Source organism: Poromitra crassiceps (assembly GCF_964638095.1).
Source record: "Poromitra crassiceps genome assembly, chromosome: 8".
Classification (NCBI taxonomy): Eukaryota; Metazoa; Chordata; class Actinopteri; order Beryciformes; family Melamphaidae; genus Poromitra; species Poromitra crassiceps.
Window position 1 is genome coordinate 418,195 of NC_139629.1, and position 19,023 is coordinate 437,217.

Sequence of the window (19,023 nt, forward strand, 5' to 3'; positions counted from 1 at the left end):
GCATACTGTTACAGAAAAATGACAAAATGTGTTAACTCCTCTGCTTAACCCATGTCCAACAAAGTTAGCTCCACTAACCATATGGCACTCAGTTTCACAACTTCAAGACACATTTCAAAGCAATCAATACATTTAGATTTCAGTGGCTCTCAGTCACCTAGAATATAAAGGTAACTGAGTAAAGAACAGTCAGACATAAATCTGGAAAAGAAAATCTATAAGTGGGATGTCATTTCTAAAATACCAACCTTACTTATTATACTCCACACACTTTGTAGACAATCAATACATTTGAACTCAAATGGGTTATCCATTGTCAAGGACTGTTTTTTTCTTCTTTTTTTCAAATAAATACCAACTTTATGTTGTGAGTGTCTTCCATTTAGTGTCTTCAGCTATGATACATGGAACACATACAATAAAGTCAACTCAGTCAATACAATGTTTTTAGTTTCCAAACCACAGACAAACCAACTGTATCAAAAAGAGCAAAGCCAAGAAGCTCTACTGCACAAAATGAGAGATGTATAAAACGTGTGTGTGTGTGTAGGGGTTATCCACCTCCACACAAAATCTAACAATGTCATAATGTGACCATAAAAGGGAGGCTACAAATATTTAGATGAAGAAAAAAAATTAACTTGATGTGAGAAAAATAATTTTAAACAGGTGTTTTAGTTTGTATACACAGTTATTAATTACTGTGTAATAATCAAAAGAAAGAAAAATAAATAGCTGTGATTGACATAAAGGCACTATAATAGATTGTGTAGAGAACCGTTTCAAAACACATGCCATGTTTTTGAGACATTCATTTCCCCCCCGTGTTACATTGCAGCCCCGGAGCTTTACAAAGGCTTAGCCTAAATGACAGTTTCAAAGAAGCCAGTGACAAATGACAGTGACTTGGGCTTGATTAATTCACAGGACTGAATGTGATCGCCTGATTATCTTGTCTACTGGCCTTTCTCCTGCATTATATCAACAGCAGCTCACTGCCTATTTAGTCTGTCTTACCACTTGGATATGCTCCACATTCAGCCACAGTACAACATTCATTTAAGACAGGCTACAATGGAATTCAGAGGATGCTGTTACAAATGGTGTTAATTGAATGATATTCTGCAGCAGCATTGGGACGGCAGCATTTGTTGTTTTAAGACACTTCTCCATGAAAGCGTCTCAGTATTGAGGCCTCGAGATGAATAACCAGCGAAAAACATTTGGACTTGACAACGGTTATTGTCAACTCCATTTTCAAATGTTTTTCACTAGCTAGCATACTTTCATTTGAAAAATGAATTCGACATTCGAGTGTGAATGTTGTCCCCCCATGGTCTTTGCAAAAATAACTAAAGATTTACACAACACAGCTTTTAGATTAGTGTGATTTGGAAAATATCACTCAGGTGAAATCTCAAAGAACATATGGCTGTCTTACGGAGTCCTTCACATTGAATTTGAGCTGGATCAATGAGGTTGTAGCAAGAAGAATCCACTTGGTGATAGCAAATTGTGCTTTTGCTAGTCAGTGTTTTGGCACCTATATAAAGTAGGCACCGTAGAGTAGAGGAGTGAGACAAGTATTTCTCAGACTGACTCTACAAACTTTACATTGGAACAAAATATCACTCTGCTCACTATGTAGTTGAAAAACCTCCAATCCAAAACACATACAGTAGGCTTTTACTCCAGTTGGAAAAAAAAAAAAAGTATATGTTCTAGGCTAAATCCTCTATATTTATAATGTTTTTATCTCTTCTATAACAGATTTCAGAAAAAAGCAACTTGCACACAATCCATTTTAGGAAATATATTAGTGCTTTTCTATCTAAGGAATGAAATCAATCGCCTAGCCATCTGTCGCAAGGAGGAGGGGTGGGGGGGGGTTGGGATTGCAACAATATAGGCTAAAGCCCCACACGCACAGGGAGCGCCAGATCCCAGCATTTGGAAGCCCACCCATTGTTTGAAACGACCAAACACGCACCAAGAGTGTTCTGACGCGCGTCAAACTGCCTTGACGCCCGTACTCCCAACCTGTTTCCATTTTCGAGCATCAAATGAGGTTCCAGCAGCGACCAAAGCCTCTGAGCTCCCCCCTCCCTCTCTGCCACTTCCATCCCCGTCTCTGTCTCGTAGTGCTCCTCAAAATCTCACGGCAGTTTAAATACAGGCATTGCTACACTAGCAAGACTACAACGTGAGAATAATTTTCGAAACACATCGGCTAGCAAAACATAGCCTATCCCTGGATGTCATGATGAGATTAGAATAAGTTTGGACAGAATTGCATAATTTCCCCCCGCAGCGCTGCCTTTTTTCTCTCCCCCTCTGCATGGCAGAGCGACAGACAGGTAGGATGATCCAACAGCCTCTATCTCAAGCTTGCCCAGAATGACGTGCTGAACAAAAGGCTATATTTCCCGCTGCAAAGTCAATCTCTGAGAAGAATACTAGAGGAATAAATGCATTCGAAACATATTGATCCAGAGGAGAGAATTGTAGCCTACCTTTCCTCTGCAGTAGCCAGGCAGCAGCACTGTGCTCCAAACCGCGCCAGAGCTTCTCCCCATGTTTAGAAAGTGATTAAGCGGTTTATTGAGTCATGTCTAGCAGGGTAACTGCGGTGGATAGTCGGACCTGATTCTACGGTTATAATCCGCAGTTCATGTTTAGAAGGGGCTCAAAACTACGGTATAACAGAGACGGGGATGGAAGTGGCAGAGAGGGAGGGGGGGAGCTCAGAGGCTTTGGTCGCTGCTGGAACCTCATTTGACGCTCGAAAATCAAAACAGGTTGGGAGTACGGGCGTTAAGGCAGTTTGACGCACGTCAGAACGCTCTTGGTGCGTGTTCGGCCATTTAAAACAATGGGTGGGATCTGACGTCTGCGGCTTAACTGTGCTAAAGCAGAGTGTCTTCTTCTATCTTTTCCAACCAGCTACCAGCCTGTGACATGTTCTTCATTCCTGTATACATTCGTCCGGGTCCTACTGGAGGAATAGGTAGAGACTATCCATATTCCTCACTTCTACTCTGCCATCCAGATTGGTTTTTGGCCTTCCAAAACAAAACAAAAGTTCCTTCCTGTCTCAACCAATCAGATCACACCAAGTGCACTTGGTCCTCCCACTCGGAGGAGCTGCTGCTGGGCAGCTGGTCGGACACCGAGTTGCACCGCACCACCGGAGTGTCGACTCGGACCTTGGCGCTTCCCCGCTCGGCCCGGTCGCCGCCCGTGTCGAGGGCGGCCATGTAGGGCAGCGTCATGGCGTCCAGCCCTACCAGATCTAACTGGGTGGGCCTCTGGGTAACGGCCGACTTCTCCTCCTCCTCCTGCGGGCTGCCTCCTCCGGCCAGGGGGAGTGTGTCTACGTCCGTCTCCGTGTCGGTGGATGTGGAGGGCACCAGCGTGATGCCTTGAGGGTTCATGTCGTGGAACCAGGCCATGATGTTGCCCAGCAGGTTAGCGTTGGCCGCCGCCGCCTAGGACGCGTCGCGGCTGTCGCACGCGGTCCAGTCTGTGGTGTCGCTGGAGGACGAGAAGAGGCCCGTGGACGAGTTGCTGCCGCCCGGGGCCACCGGGATGGGCACGGAGCCGCCGTAGCTCCGCCGGTGACTCTCCGAGTGCCGAGACGCCACGGAGACACTGGCCGAGTACTGGCTGTTGATGTTGCCCAGCCTGGCCAGGTTATCTCCCAGCTCCAGCAGCTTTGAGCTGCTCAGGACCTCCACGCCCGGAGCGCTCCGCTCCAGCCGGGAGGGCAGCGAGGTGCCGATGGCACCGAGCGACGCTTCGTTGGCGAGGAACTGGTGGCTGGTCCCGGCCGCCATCGCAGAGTCCTGGAGTGACAGCTGGATGGCCAGGAGAATGTTAGGGTCATCGTCATCTAAAGAACCAAGAGCCTGGAACACGACAGAAAAAACCTGTTTAGCATTTATGCAACCAGGTGAAAAACAATCAAAACATCTGGAAGACTGACCGCAAAGGCGAGACCCTTTTACTTGATTGTCATAGTTGTCGTCGTCGTCGTGCTTAGAATTGCACCAGTTTGACAACTATAGTGTCACTACTTTTTCAACCATTTTTTGTAAGGGAGGATGCCCATGGAAATGGCACTGAAAGAAACTAGGAAAGTACCTGTGCCCACACACCTAACACCCACATTCAGAGGAATCCTGTTAAGTGAGAAATGAAATGCAGACGTTGCATAAAATAGGCACAGCTATGGCAACGTTTCACAGATGTTGCTCTTAAAAGCGGACTATACTCCATTAGCCCTTCTCATAATGTCTCCCACGGGTGGGGCTTGAGCAGAGCACACACACGCAGACGCACAAACACACACACGCAGACACACTGACAAACATCAGTGTTTCCCACAGGATTTTGAGTATTTGTGGTGGGGGACCGCAGACCCCCTAGGGGGGTGCGGGGGCATGCCCCCCCACGAGATTTTTTTAAACATTTTAAAGTAAAATGCATGAATTTGGTGTACTTTGAGAAAGCTTAAGAGCAAAATTAAAAGGCTAGATCTATGAAGAACATGTCATCATTACTGTGCTGTGGGTTTACAATGACAAACTAAATTTCTCCCTATAGGTCAGGGATACTCAACTTGCTTTGCCACTTTCGTGAAATGATAGAAGGCGAGGGGCCAGTTAATAAACAAACAATATACATTTTTCTGTAGCGGATTGTAGGTTTTTGGGGTGTCAGCCGGAGTTTAGGCTGACAGTGTTGTGCACACCGGATAGTTAGTTAGGTTAAGTTAGTTAGGTTAAGTACATACATAAGTGCCTGGGTAGCGAGCAGATGGCGGTATTTGACAATTTAGCAGCTAAATCATAGATTATTGAAAGATATTCCATATTCCAGACTGAAATGCTATAACAGAAGTATTGGCCAGAATGACATGAGCATTTATTGGACACTTATTCAGCGGATATCTTGCATGTTGCGTTCAGGTGCACTGTAAAAAAAAAAAAAAAAACATTTTTTTTTTTTTTTGTCAACATCTTATTGTGGCGGTCAAAATATTATTGTGGCGGCCTGCCACAAATTCCTTTATGTATGGGAAACACTGAACATACATTTGCATAATGTCCCAAGATGCATTGTGGCATTCATAAGTTGACAAGGAAGCAACCAGATGAAGCTAAATAAGTGGTAGATGTATTTAAGAGTATTGTTAACTGGTGAGATGATGCAATGCATGTACCTGCACCTCGTTAAGGCAGTGTGTTCAGTTCACTTCAGTGTGCCCCACATTTTAGTTCAGCTTGACCATGTTGCCGTTTAAACCTCCTTAGTTCGTCCTGTGTGTTCCAGTTTGTGACATTGGTTCTAGGATTGAGTCCATGCTGTAAAGTAAGTGTCTGTTGTTGTTTTTATGTTAAATCTTGCCAGTTTCACCGTGTGTCTACGTGTGCTCAGCATGAGGAGAGATATTTCCGTTGCAATTGTCACAATGCTTATCTGGTAGCTAATTGACTGGAGTATTCAGTTTATTGTGATCTGTGCTTAAGTTGAAGTGTTTATTTCTGCTGCTGTAATTGTTAAGTAGATAGCATTCCTATGTATGGGGGGAATGTGTGCTCAACTCCATTGTGTGCGGACACCATTAGCAGTACCTTGTTTGGCCACAGGGCGTCGACATTGCCCTCCGTGATCTTATTAACCATACATAAGGTTAAATTGGTTTATTTCTGTTAAGAGTCGACTATAGTAACTTACTCGGCTGTATGCAGCTTTATGTTATGGTTAAAGGAGCATTACAATGCTTATTGTTATATTTTATGTTTACTGTAAATGGGTCTTGGTTTAATTTCATAATATGGGGAAATATATAGCTTTAATTTCACTGTATTTTATATTCTGTAGCCCTGAAGATCTAAGTGCCTAATTGTGGTTTATTTGTGTTATTTCAGACTAATGATAATACTACATGTCACAACAATAAATACTGGATCGCAGTACTGTTCAACCAAGAAGTTATGTCTCCTCATCGTCATTCTGTGTCCTGACCGACACCCCATCCTGTTCACTGCTAAAACCTGAAAGAGCTAGCCCTACCTAATTAGCTCAGTAACAGTAGATAATAATGATATTTATTTTTACCACACCGTGCAATTGTGGAATATTTCAATGTTGGCCAAAATAAAAAAATACAATTTGACTATATGAATTAACACCCTAAGTCTAAAGCACATTTTTAGAAGGGGGGTATATATATATCTCACAACTAGAACGAGTTGTAAGCATGACTGGGAACTTTGGAGACCATGTTGTGGCAAGCTTGTGCATAATATTTTAGATCCCTTGGCATGCAGCAGGCAGATTGGCTGCGCTGGCCAAAAATGTTCTAAGTTTCCTTTTTGTAAAACAAACCAAGGTGAGAAAGCACTGGCGAGCGAGCGTTTAATACATTTTTCAAAGGAAATCATTTAAAATATTGTTATGGTGCAGCATCTCTTATCATCAGTAAATTAAAAAACATTCTTCAACAAACATCGAGTTCATGAAAGGTTAAACACTGGTGGTGAGATGTGATGAAAAATGCAGTGAAATACCTAAGGTGCTCTCGCTAGGGTCAACAGGGTCAGGAGTGTTGCTACGCAGACTCGACATGTCACCTCGCCTCCTTTGCCTGTGTCTCCGCCTGTACTGGAACTCTGCATACTCCTTTAAGCAACAACAAAACACCAAATTAAAAACAGAATTCACCAAAAACACTGATAATGGCAACTTCATGATCCTTCACTGTTGTTTTCATTGCAACAGATGGTCTTATGTCCCTTTTATTCACATTGCATAGTCTTTTTTTTCTCAGGTTCAAATCTGAGTCTTGCCAAAAATGCATCAATGTGACTTGTGCTAGCAAACTTACGTAATCATTTTTAGACTTTCCAAAAAGCTGTTTTCAAGCAAAAAAACAAACTGTTTTAAAGTTTTAATATTTTTTCAGGTGACAACGTAACATTCCAAATATGTGACCAGTTTATCAGAATAACACCTATTTGGAAATATTTAACGAGCAGCGAGGACAGAGCGCTGGCTGTGTGACCAGTCGGACTAGCTAGTATCTGTCAACCTACTGTAAGCTACAGTAGAAAACACTGTCGACGTGCTTTTGTAACTAACGTTAAATGCCGACCGGGTACAGCCATCGGCACCTCGCAGCAGTAACGCTATGAACATGTAACTGAAGTTGGCCGCAGTGTAGCTTCTGAATGTTGCCAAACTTCATTCATAGTTACATTGTTTTGAAATTGGCCGCCAACTAGCGCTGAACCGGAAGAACAAATACAATTGCGTCCAACACGGAAGAGAGAAAAAGTGGGCGTGGTGAATAAGGTGAATAGTCGAGGACAGGGGTTTTCCAAGTGTGGGAGAGTGGGCCTCCCCCCAGAGAACATACAGACAGCTGCGCTACCCCCCCCAACCCCAATTATTATTGCCATTATTGTTGTATGCTCCTCTCGGGCATAACGACGAGTTCCAAGAATGTTGTAAACATCTTTATCAATATATGATAAAGATTTAAGATTTTAAAACTTCTTTATCCTTTTTTCAATATCTTCTTTTAAACATTTTAAACATCTTTATCAACTCTGAAGGATTTTTTTAACCACATCTTTATTATAACTAGCGGGAAACCTGCCCCATGCAGTGTATCGAGTGAAATGTTGCATTCTCTGCATGTTCAACCAATTGACTATGGACTGTGTGCTGCCGGCTGGCCAGGACGAATAGCAGGGCCGTGCAGAGACCCTTAGAGGGGCAGGGGGCTCAGAATTTTAAAAAGGGCACAACACCATGGTGCGGGGCGGTTTCACTGTTGCTGATCCACCAGTCAGTCGGAGCTGGGCAGTGGGCAGGATGGCGAAGGAATGACCCGCCCATCTCTGCCTCTGATTGGCGCAGGAGACGAGGAGAGACGCAGGATAGGATAGCCAAGCGAATGTGATTAGATCAACGTTTGATGCTATAGGCCAATCAGAGGCAGAGAAGGGCGGGTCATGCCTTCGCCATCCTGGGAAAAAATATTGTGCACGTCACAGAGACGCAGACGATTACTTAACTTCCGGTTGAAAGGTCAACATGTGTAAACTGTCCAGACATTTTATTTATTGCTAAACTGTTATTTATTGTTATAAGTTCTTCTTGAAGGGTGCTGGGCATGCCTTCACTGTAAAAAAAAAAAGGGGGGCCCTTTGGGCATAAGGGGGACAATGGGCAGGTGCTCGGGCACCCCTAGCACCTGCCTGGCGAATAGACAGTTCCCCAGTCCCATAAATCTCGTAAAATTCATCGGAAATAGCTCCCCAACAGATAGAAAAACAAGAGCACGTGGTTGATGTACATACAAAGAACTGCCACGATCGGATTTGTGAAATACGCGTTTAAATCTTGATTTCCTTCTCCCTGGTTTCTACTCTGACAGCATGAGCTCGCCTCAACAGAGGCAGCCAGACTGTGGGCAGTCCACCCCCAGTAGTCCAATAGGAACAGGGCTCCCCATGCACCCCAAAGATATATTTTTCTAACAGTTTTTTGTACTCTTCAAGGTGTCTCTAATAAACACATTTTGTTGTTACCCCGTTGAAATAGTGTCCCATGTTTGGCGGCCATCTTTGCGGGCATATTGCAATGTCTGATGAAAATGGATAAGGGGTCATAACTTTTGAACTAGATGGAGGTTGCCTGATTCCAGTAGAAGCTGGCCGGCAGCAGTGCCCAGTTGACATGCTGAATCAGTGCATCTTGGGTGGGAGGCAAGTTCTCGAGGGACTTGATACATTTGAAAAAAGCTGATGTCTGGCTTCATCTACTTGGCTGGAGCCACAGCTTTTGCTGTACATGACGACCCCAAGGTGAGGGCGATCAGGGTTTTGGGGTGAACTCCTCCTTTCTACCAAGAAGGATGTTATACTCTCCAACAGATCTGAATATGACATATAGTAAGTAACATATCTGCACTTCAGCCTTGTAACCATCCTGAAGCAGACACTACAGTAGAATGATTTATAGCACCTGGCACATGCTGCGGCCAGTAGCCATAGAAACTCAGAATCCATACGTCCGACAGTGATGTTGTAATACTTGCAATACGCTTCTTCTACACATTAGGCCTCACAGAGCACTGGATCGGCTTCACATGTGGAAAGTACATTTATGTTCACAAAATCTGCAATGTTCTTGGTCCCTAGAGATCACTGTCATTACATCTCTTCCATGTGCTAAAATGATGTGATACTACATCAGCCTTCCAGGGCTATGGGAAAAGGAGTGCATGGGCAGCTTGGGAAGCAACATCGGATCTCACTGAGACCGTGGACGCCTTCACCTTGGAGTCTGAACAGATCAACTCAGATGTCCATGTCCAAAGACTGGAAGCATTATGGTCGTCATGTACAGCAAGAGCTGTGTCTCCAGCCAAGTAGATGAAGCCAGACATCAGCTTTTCTCAAAAGTCCCTTGAGAACTTGCCTCCCACCCAAGATGCACTGATTCAGCATGTCAAATGGGCACTGCTGCAGACCAGCTTCTACTGGAATCAGGCAACCTCTGAGCAGCAAAAGATCCAGAGTTCAGTACGTGTTCACTACGGCTGCAGTGTGGCAATTTAGCCCCAACGAAGCAAAGGGGTTGAATACTAAATAGATTTCTCTGATCTTAGAATTTTTAAACTTCCACATCAATTTATAGAAATCATTTCACTTTGACATGATCAAATTATTTGCATAGAACTCAATACAAATCCTGTATATATGCATTCTAACTGGATAGCACAACAGAATATGCAGTATGAGTACTTTTCCAAGGCACTGTACATAGATACAGTATGTATTAGGGCCCGACAGATAGAACGCGCAGCCGATATTATCTGTTGATGCAGATAATAGGTGCACCATTATCGGCAGAAGTGCCGTCAATGAGGCCTCGATAGAAGTACCGTAATTTCCGTACTATAAGCCGCACCGGAGTATAAGCCGCAGCAGCAAAATTGCCTGTTTGTTACATATATAAGCCGCACCGGACTATAAGCCGCGGGTGTTTTAATGTTTTTTTTTTTTTTTTTTTTATTGTGTTTTAATGTTTAATTACCATATGTAAGGGTTCGTGCACAGAGGGGATTGTCGGGAAAGAGATGGCTGTTTGAGGAAGCTCCCATTTATTAACATTTCAACAAAACAACATAACACAACACCACCTGTGTTTTTTTTTACAGTGCACACAGTGTCCGCGGTGTGGTGAAAAGAGGGCAAGAGAGGAAATTAAAACAGAAGTGGATTTATAGTTAGAAAGAGTGCTAAAGAAGAGAGAATTCCGTTTTTTTTTTTTTTTTTTTCTGAAAAAATCCATAGATAAGCCGCACCGTTATATAAGCCGCAGGGGCCAAAAAACGGGGGAAAAGCCGCGGCTTATAGTCCAAAATTTACGGTACTCTTTAGAAACCGCTAAATTAACGCAGAAACAGCTGTGGCAGGTCGGGACAGTAAGAGGCTGCTGGTCACTGTCAGCACTAGGGATGTTAATGATTAACCCACCAATTGCCGTTAAGATCTTCACTGATTAAAAATTTATTAATAACCGATTAAGCGAAAATGTGTTCCGTGCATCATTTCTGAGGTGGAGCTCACATACATGTAGTAGGCTATAACATTTATACCAGCAGAGGGCGTAATGTTACTTCACCCAAACTAGCGCTCACCATCCAATCCAACTTTATTTATAAAGTGCTTTCAGTGTTTCCCCTACCATTCTACAGGCCTGGGGGGCCCGCCAGCCGGCGCCAGGCCAATGGCGCCCCCGGCAGGCCAGAAAAAAGATTGTTTTGTTTTTTTAGATTTTTTTTCTGCTTCCCCCAAAATTTCAATAAACCTTTATGGCATATTATTACAATACAACAATACTGGTGTTGACAGGGGACAGTAATAGAAGATGCCAAATCATTCAAAACAATAAGCATTTTGCTTTTAGGAGCATTGTGCCAGCGTGCAGCGCTGTTCCAAAACGTGTCAACGGGTGTAATTCACATCGCATCCCATAATAGTATGAGGATACTGCGGGCCTCGGGACGATGTATGTTCTCCTCAGGACAACATTGCAAACAATTTGACGACATCTAATGTGTCATTGGCCTGTAGTCCAACAGTCGACAAAAGTGGTGAGGCAGTTCATCAGAAGATGAGCGACCTGGGAATAATGGACGAGATGCCGCCATGGGATTTTGCCACCGCCGACACTGAACTGTTCTCTAGTCCCAAGAGAGTGACCTCTGGTAGGGCAGCAGTGTTGGAGGAGCCTGCTGCTGCAATCACAGCTCAAACCTCTCCAGGTGTGGTGTCCTATATTCCTTCTTTCTACATGGTTGAGTGTTGATATGGATGCATTTTAGAGTTTATTTGCAGATATTTGATATGTAGTGATATTTTGGAGGGGGGGGTCACATATTTGTGTACGAGTGTGTTATTTTGTCTGTTTAATTGTTGTTAGTGCTTAATTCTAAAAGGCATTTACTGTTTATTCTTTTGTGTTGTGTGTTGTAGCAGGAAGAGTCTTGGTATCACTGACCAGCACCATTACAACCCCAGTTAATGGAAGGCAAAGGACATGTGCTCAAATCAGTTACAAGGAACCGGCCATCAGCAGGTGAGGACCTCACTTAACTAGAAGTGCAGTGTGAATGGCATAGCCCTGGGCTTAGGTCACCCTGGGTTAACAAATGTCTGTGGGCTAAGAGCATGCAGTGTGAAAATCCCCAATGTAACCAACAGAGTCGTGTTGTTTTTTGTGTGTACCACCAATGATGATGCATTCATGGATTTTTTCTTTTCTTTTTTTGTAACAGTAAGCTGAGGCGTGGAGATAGGTTCACAGACACCGACTTCCTGAGGTCACCAATATACAAAGAAAAGAAGAAGAAACCAAAGGAGACCAGGCCAGACCTGCCCCCTGCTGCCTGGCCGAATTGCCAATTATTATTGTTGTTGTGTCAGTTCTTAGGGGCCTGTATGGTTGTTCTCATGTTATAATGTTCTCAAATGTGTTCTCCAGTTTTTTTTGCTTCTGCACATTGCATTTACATGTCTTTGTGTAGTCTCTATCTGTGTCTGTCAGTTCTTATTTAATTTCTTTTATACCTAAATAAGTTTGGATTTGTATTTGTTGTTGTTTCTGGCTTCTGTCCTGCCCAATACTGCCATCTACTGGCCATAGAAATAGAAACATGATTGCAAAAGTGCAATTATTTTACCCCCAAGAATGGTTTAAATTAACAAACTGAAGGTCATTTCTTTTCTTAATCTTAAAGTAGGTACTGAAATGCTAGTTAACCAGACTTTGGACACAAAGCTCTCCAGTACTATCTTAAAGTTTAAGTAGGCTACTACAAATACACTGAGGAAAAACCACTAGGCCTATAATATTCCTAAAATGTCTTCTAGTGTGCCTATAGTAGTGAGTTTATGATGAGAATATCAATATTCCTATAGTATGCATACTGTGGTGATTCTAAAATGTTTTCAGATTCATTCTAATAGCCACAGTAAGGCCATGTTCAGCTAACTAGTATTAGCTAGTAACTAACTAGTATTAGCTAGCCTTAGCTAGTAACTAACTAGTATTAGCTAGCCAGCCTGTACAACACAGTATTGCATTTATGTATTGATTACCATTCACATATTTCAAGCGCTAAGCAAGCGGGTCCCTGACCTGAGCAGCTGCTTAGTTTGATATGCCTATGGCCAGGCCGGCCAGCAAGAAAACACTGCTTTCTCCCACACACTCACTCAGAAGGATCACTGACACAACACACACTTTATCCTAATACTCTTTAAGGAACTTGATTGTAAGTGCAAAGTTCAGGTGCACCAACTGAACAGTGACTTGTTTTACATTTTTACCACTAGATGTCAGAACACCACCATTTTATCCTGCAGTTATCCTCATCAATGCTGATTGTATGCCTTGCTGCAATTAATAACTAATTCTGGTATATTCAATTAGGCTGCATCTGATTGTTTTGGTTAAAGAAATGTAATAAGTGAAGGATAATGTAATCACATTTAAATAAAATATCTATCCCTCTAAATGTACATTTGAAAATGTTTGGAGGATTAGGGCCATGTGAAAAGTGTGTCTGAGTTCAGTCAAAATTCTGACTTGTAAAACTGTAAAAACCTATAAAAACCCTGTTAAAGTTGCTCAATAATGTAACAAAATTCATTAAATATTTTAACTATAACTACCGTAAATTCCGGACTATAAGCCGCGGCTTTTTTCCCGTTTTTTGGCCTTTTTTGGCCCCTGCGGCTTATATAACGGTGCGGCTTATCTATGGATTTTTTCAAAAAAAAAAAAAAAAAACTCTCTTTTTTAGCACTCTTTCTAACTATAAATCCACTTCTGTTTTAATTTCCTCTCTTGCCCTCTTTTAACAACATAACATAACATAACATAACACAACACAGGTAAGCAGAAAGAAAAAGACGAAGCAATCACCGCCATGAATGAGGAAATGACTCACCTGCTGGAGGCTGGAGATACACGGCTTGGGCTAAACTTTTACTCCGTGAAACACTATCGATTAAGTCCGACATCGCTCAGAGGTTTGAGCAGCTTGAAAACAAGTTTGAAAACGTGCAGAAGTCCATCCACTCACTCACTAAAGAAAATAAGGCAACCGTGAACAGAGTTTCTAATGCGGAAAAGCGCATCAGCGCACTGGAGGACAAAAACAACACAGTGAGTCCGAAAGTGGATAAAATGCAAAAACAAATCGAAACCCTGCACACGCAGGTTGATGACTTAATCAGCAGGAGTAAAAGAAATAACATTCGCCTGATCAATGTAAAAGAGGGAGCTGAGATTGGTGACATGGACGCTTTCGTGGCAAAATCCTGTGTTACATCCTGGACCTGAAGGAAGGCGAGAAACCACCAGAGGTGGACAGGGCACACCGGGCGCCTCGGCCACGTCCAGACCCCGGCCTGCCACCGAGGGCCATCTTCATCTGCCTACTCCGCTGGCCCGACCGTCAACTCATCCTCCAGGCTGCGGGGAAGAAGCCCCTCACCTGGGAGGGTACGCGCTTTTTCGTCCGGCAGGACCTCTCCGCGTTGGTGCAACAGAAACGCGCAACATACAACAGCATCATCGAAAAGGTTAAAGTCAATGGATATCGCTTTGGCGTACTGTACCCAGCGAGACTCGTCATAACCATTGATGGACAGCGGCGGAACAAGAGCTCAAAGTGAAACTGCCGAATATCTTTTGAGTTGGACTGGTCAATAGTACTGTGAGTAACTAAAATAAAAAAATAAAAAACGGAATTCTCTCTTCTTTAGCACTCTTTCTAACTATAAATCCACTTCTGTTTTAATTTCCTCTCTTGCCCTCTTTTCACCACACCGCGGACACTGTGTGCACTGTAAAAAAAAAAAAAAAAATACCATTAAAACACCCGCGGCTTATAGTCCGGTGCGGCTTATATAAGAAAAAAATAGTCAACTTTGAAGGTGCGGCTTATACACCGGTGCGCCTTATAGTCCGGAATTTACGGTAGTAATATGATGGTACGAGTTATTTGATTCTTTGATACTATTAACATTTGGTTAAACATTTTATTAGGCATAATTTTGAAATTGTATAGCAGAAAATGTTTCTGTCCAATTTTAGCAAAACAGTTTTTTTGTTGTGCATTGTGAAATTGAAATGCACAATCAATATATGGCGATGATGGTAAAGAAACTTCTGAGATATTTGTCTGGATATATTGGATAGTGAACATCTAGTCCTGCAGTGAAGAATGACAGCATCATATTTGTACAAATAACACAGAAGACAGGCAAACACTCATGTCCCTTACGGCACAATATTTATTCAACAATATACAGATTACTTTCTCTCTAGATGGTCATCAAGTTGTTTTTTTATATTTGTCTTGCTTTCATTCTTTTGTACATTTGTTATTTACAAGATTTAAAATAAGTCTTTCTCTCCATTTATACAACATCAACAGTACAGTGTTGTCACATCTTTCGCAGCTTCCCTCGCAGCCTCCAGATTCGATTCATCATTGATAATCGCTCTATATTTCATACACATCGACCTCTTTGAGCCACAGAGCAGCAGATAGACAGAAGGGCTCGACATGCACCATGAGTCCAGGTCTGGCTTCCTCACGGTCAGGGGCAGTCTGATGACCAATACGGAGCAGGGATATGGTCCTCGTGTGGCGGACTACCCACATGAGAGAGGTCCTTCTCTCTGCAGCACCACAACAGGGTGGACAAACAGAATCACATGGGATGCTGTTGAGGACTTGCACCTTAAAAAAAAACAGCTTCAATCCATCTGCCCCCCTCCCGCCCAACGAGGTTCAATGAAAAGCCCAAACAAAAACAACAAGAAAAAGAAACACAAACAAGTGTTGCATAGAATCAATTCTGACCTCAAAAACAGAAATGTTGGTGCTGCCATATTTAACATGTGGCTTTTTGACAGACATTAAAGTCCTGAGACCTTCCTGACCAGCTTGCCTTTGTTTTCAAAGAAAAAAAGCACTGTGTTGGATGTGACATCGCATAGAAGTACTACTTTCAAGAGACTAAAACCCTGCATTACACATTTGCACATCTCGATATATATATTTTTTCAATGACTAACTTGAGGAGAGAGGTGGATAAAGATTGGATTAAAGTGCATTATACTGTATGAAAACAAAGCCCACACTTATCACATGCAGGGCAGGAAATTCATAGTTTTTTCTTTTTGTCCAGCGGCCACATGGCTGATCGATTCCAAAATTCACCAGCCAATATAATCATTTTTTAAATATTTAGAATAGAATGGAAGAGCATGGTTGGTTGGTTAACCTGCCTAAATGGCCGGTAGACAAACTTTACCAGCCACAGTCAAAACCTACCAGCATTTGGCTGCTGGCTAGTGTTCATTTCCGCCCTGATCACATGCAATGTTAACACAAGACACTGAGGGATATTTGTCTATCCATTACACCAAGTCAACACACAGTACCAACATGGCGCTGGTAGCCTTGGTCACGGGCACTCATTAATGACACAGACACGTGACGTCACCAGTTTGAACAGCAAAAGGCGCCACTCAACTCACAGCAAAATACAGCAGACTGGGAACACGGTTCATTGTGAGCCAAACAGCATAGGGATGACGGTTATGAGACGGACCGGGTGTTACGAGACAGACCGGGGGTGAGTGTGAACTATAGCGTGGCTGCTTACCGTCAGTCACACAGAGGAGGGCCGTGTGACGGTGAGGCCACAGAACCGACAGGGCTTTTTAGGCCGTAATGTTGAAGTGCACACAGACAGGACTCACTCAGGAGGACTAGGAGCAGCAGTTGTAATGGATTCCAATATGGTGCATGAGTGCGTTTGAGGGCGTTTCACTGCAGATTGAACCGACTTTTATATACATTAAACGTCACCATTCACCCTCCTTTTATACAAGCACATGAGCTAACATCACCTGACGCCTACACACAAGCAGAATATACTCTGAATGTTTTTACACGTGAACGGGAAAGCTCGGTAATGATTGGTGAAAGTATATCGTACAACCCTATGAAGTTGCCTCATGAAAGGAATTACATACAAAAAGAAAAAAGGGCACATTTAGCCATGAATCCCTTTTCTGTCCCTTAGCTTTGATTTGAAATAAGACTAGTAAAGAGAAAAATAGGCAAAAAATAATAATAATCTGAACTTAAGACACGCATGCAAAAAGAAAAGCTTTTCATAAGTACAGGATGTGTATTGGCACAACTGGCAAAGACAACAAGACTGGGTTTGGCTTGCTGGCTGTTTCATGTTGCAGGGCGGGGAAGGTCATCTGAAACAGCAGTGCTTCGCAGGGTGCTAAACATGCAGACAAGCACGGCATGTCCAGTTCACTCAGCCTGGGGAGGGCGCACTACAGAAGGTTAGCTAGCGTTGTGCACAGATACAGGCAGCCTGGGGAGGGCGCACTACAGAAGGTTAGCTAGCGTTGTGCACAGATACAGGCAGCCTAGGGAGGGCGCACTACAGAAGGTTAGCTAGCGTTGTGCACAGATACAGACAGCCTGGGGAGGGCGCACTACAGAAGGGTTAGCTAGCGTTGTGCACAGATACAGGCAGCCATGGGGAGGGTGCACTACAGAAGGTTAGCTAGCGTTGTGCACAGATACAGGCAGCCTGGGGAGGGCGCACTACAGAAGGGTTAGCTAGCGTTGTGCACAGATACAGGCAGCCATGGGGAGGGCGCACTACAGAAGGTTAGCTAGCATTGTGCACAGATACAGGCAGCCTGGGGAGGGCGCACTACAGAAGGTTAGCTAGCGTTGTGCACAGATACAGACAGCCTGGGGAGGGCGCACTACAGAAGGGTAGCTAGCGTTGTGCACAGATACAGACAGCCTGGGGAGGGCGCACTACAGAAGGGTTAGCTAGCATTGTGCACAGATACAGGCAGCCTGGGGAGGGCGCACTACAGAAGGGTTAGCTAGCGTTGTGCACAGATACAGACAGCCTGGGGAGGGCGCACTACAGAAGGGTTAGCTAGCGTTGTGCACAGATACAGACAGCCTGGGGAGGGCGCACTACAGAAGGGTTAGCTAGCGTTGTGTACAGATACAGGCAGCCTGGGGAGGAGGGCCTGGGGGGACTACAGAAGGTTAGCTAGCGTTGTGCACTACAGAAGGTTAGCTAGCATTGTGCACAGATACAGGCATTTAACAGCAGAAGAGATCCAAACTCAACTCCATGCACATGAGGGTAAAAAGAATTGCACTTCAAGAATCACTACATACAAAAGTAGGACATTTGAGGGAATTGTAAATAATCAGGTCATCCCACTGTTTGATGTTCACATCTGAGAGAGAAACACAAAACCTGAAGACAGATAGAGACAGAGACAGATCAGCCGTGTCACTTTGCAGCTAAATGTTGTGCATGGCGCCGGCGTGGTTCAACTGAAATGCGAGGCCAAGACCTTCAGTCACAACTCCTCACATGAACATGCACAGATTGTACAGAGTCCTTACAGCTGCAGTGTGTGAAACCACTGCTTATTCCAGACTGATCAAGTTCTCCACCTTCAGAACCACTGCTTATTCCAGACTGATCAAGTTCTCCACCTTCAGAACCAATGGGGACATTTGCCCCGCCTCTGACTGAATGGGATTGGAGACAGGTGTCTGTGTGGCAGGTGAATACACAATGAGGTAGAACAAAATGTTTCCTGTGCATCCAATCACAGCACACATGATCGTCACGGTGATGGACCGCTGAGGCGCAGTGACTACTATGAGCCTCCAGGGGGCAGTAATTCACTTGCTCAAAAACAAGGAAAATTTCACACATCCACACAGACTGTCAGACGGACGCACTAATAAGTGCTTTCAGATGGAAGAACCAATGAAATGGACCGAACCACAACCACCATCCAACTTGAAATACAGTCATCGTCCAGAAGTCCAGCATTGTCTTGAATGTTTTTTAGACAGCTCTCCTACAATATCTCCACTGGGAGCTTTAGGCTTAACATCAAGTCACTAGAGGACCTGGAAATACAGTAGATGAGATGTCATCCGGTCCTCTTATAGCTGCACCGTAGCGATGATTTGTCCATTTGAAAGAGCTCACAAGACAAAGCCTTTCCACATTCCAGTTTGACTTGACGACACCAGTGTCAAGTGGGATAATTACAGATCCAAATGAGAAAGAATCATTACAGAATTAAATGAAGCTCAAACAAAATCATTGTCACAAAGTTCAAGAAAAAAAGAGAAAAGAACAAATATTCTTTGGATTGTGATTTTTAAACAGACATTTAAAAGAAATGTGATTCATAAAACAATTTAATTTAAAATGAAGAACCGTCATTAAAAAGGAGATCGTCAGCAGGAAAGATTGCACGTGAGCCCGGGAATGAACAGGAAGGAATGAGACAAAGAACAATAATCCCCCACTCTTCTCCACATGAGCAACAGTT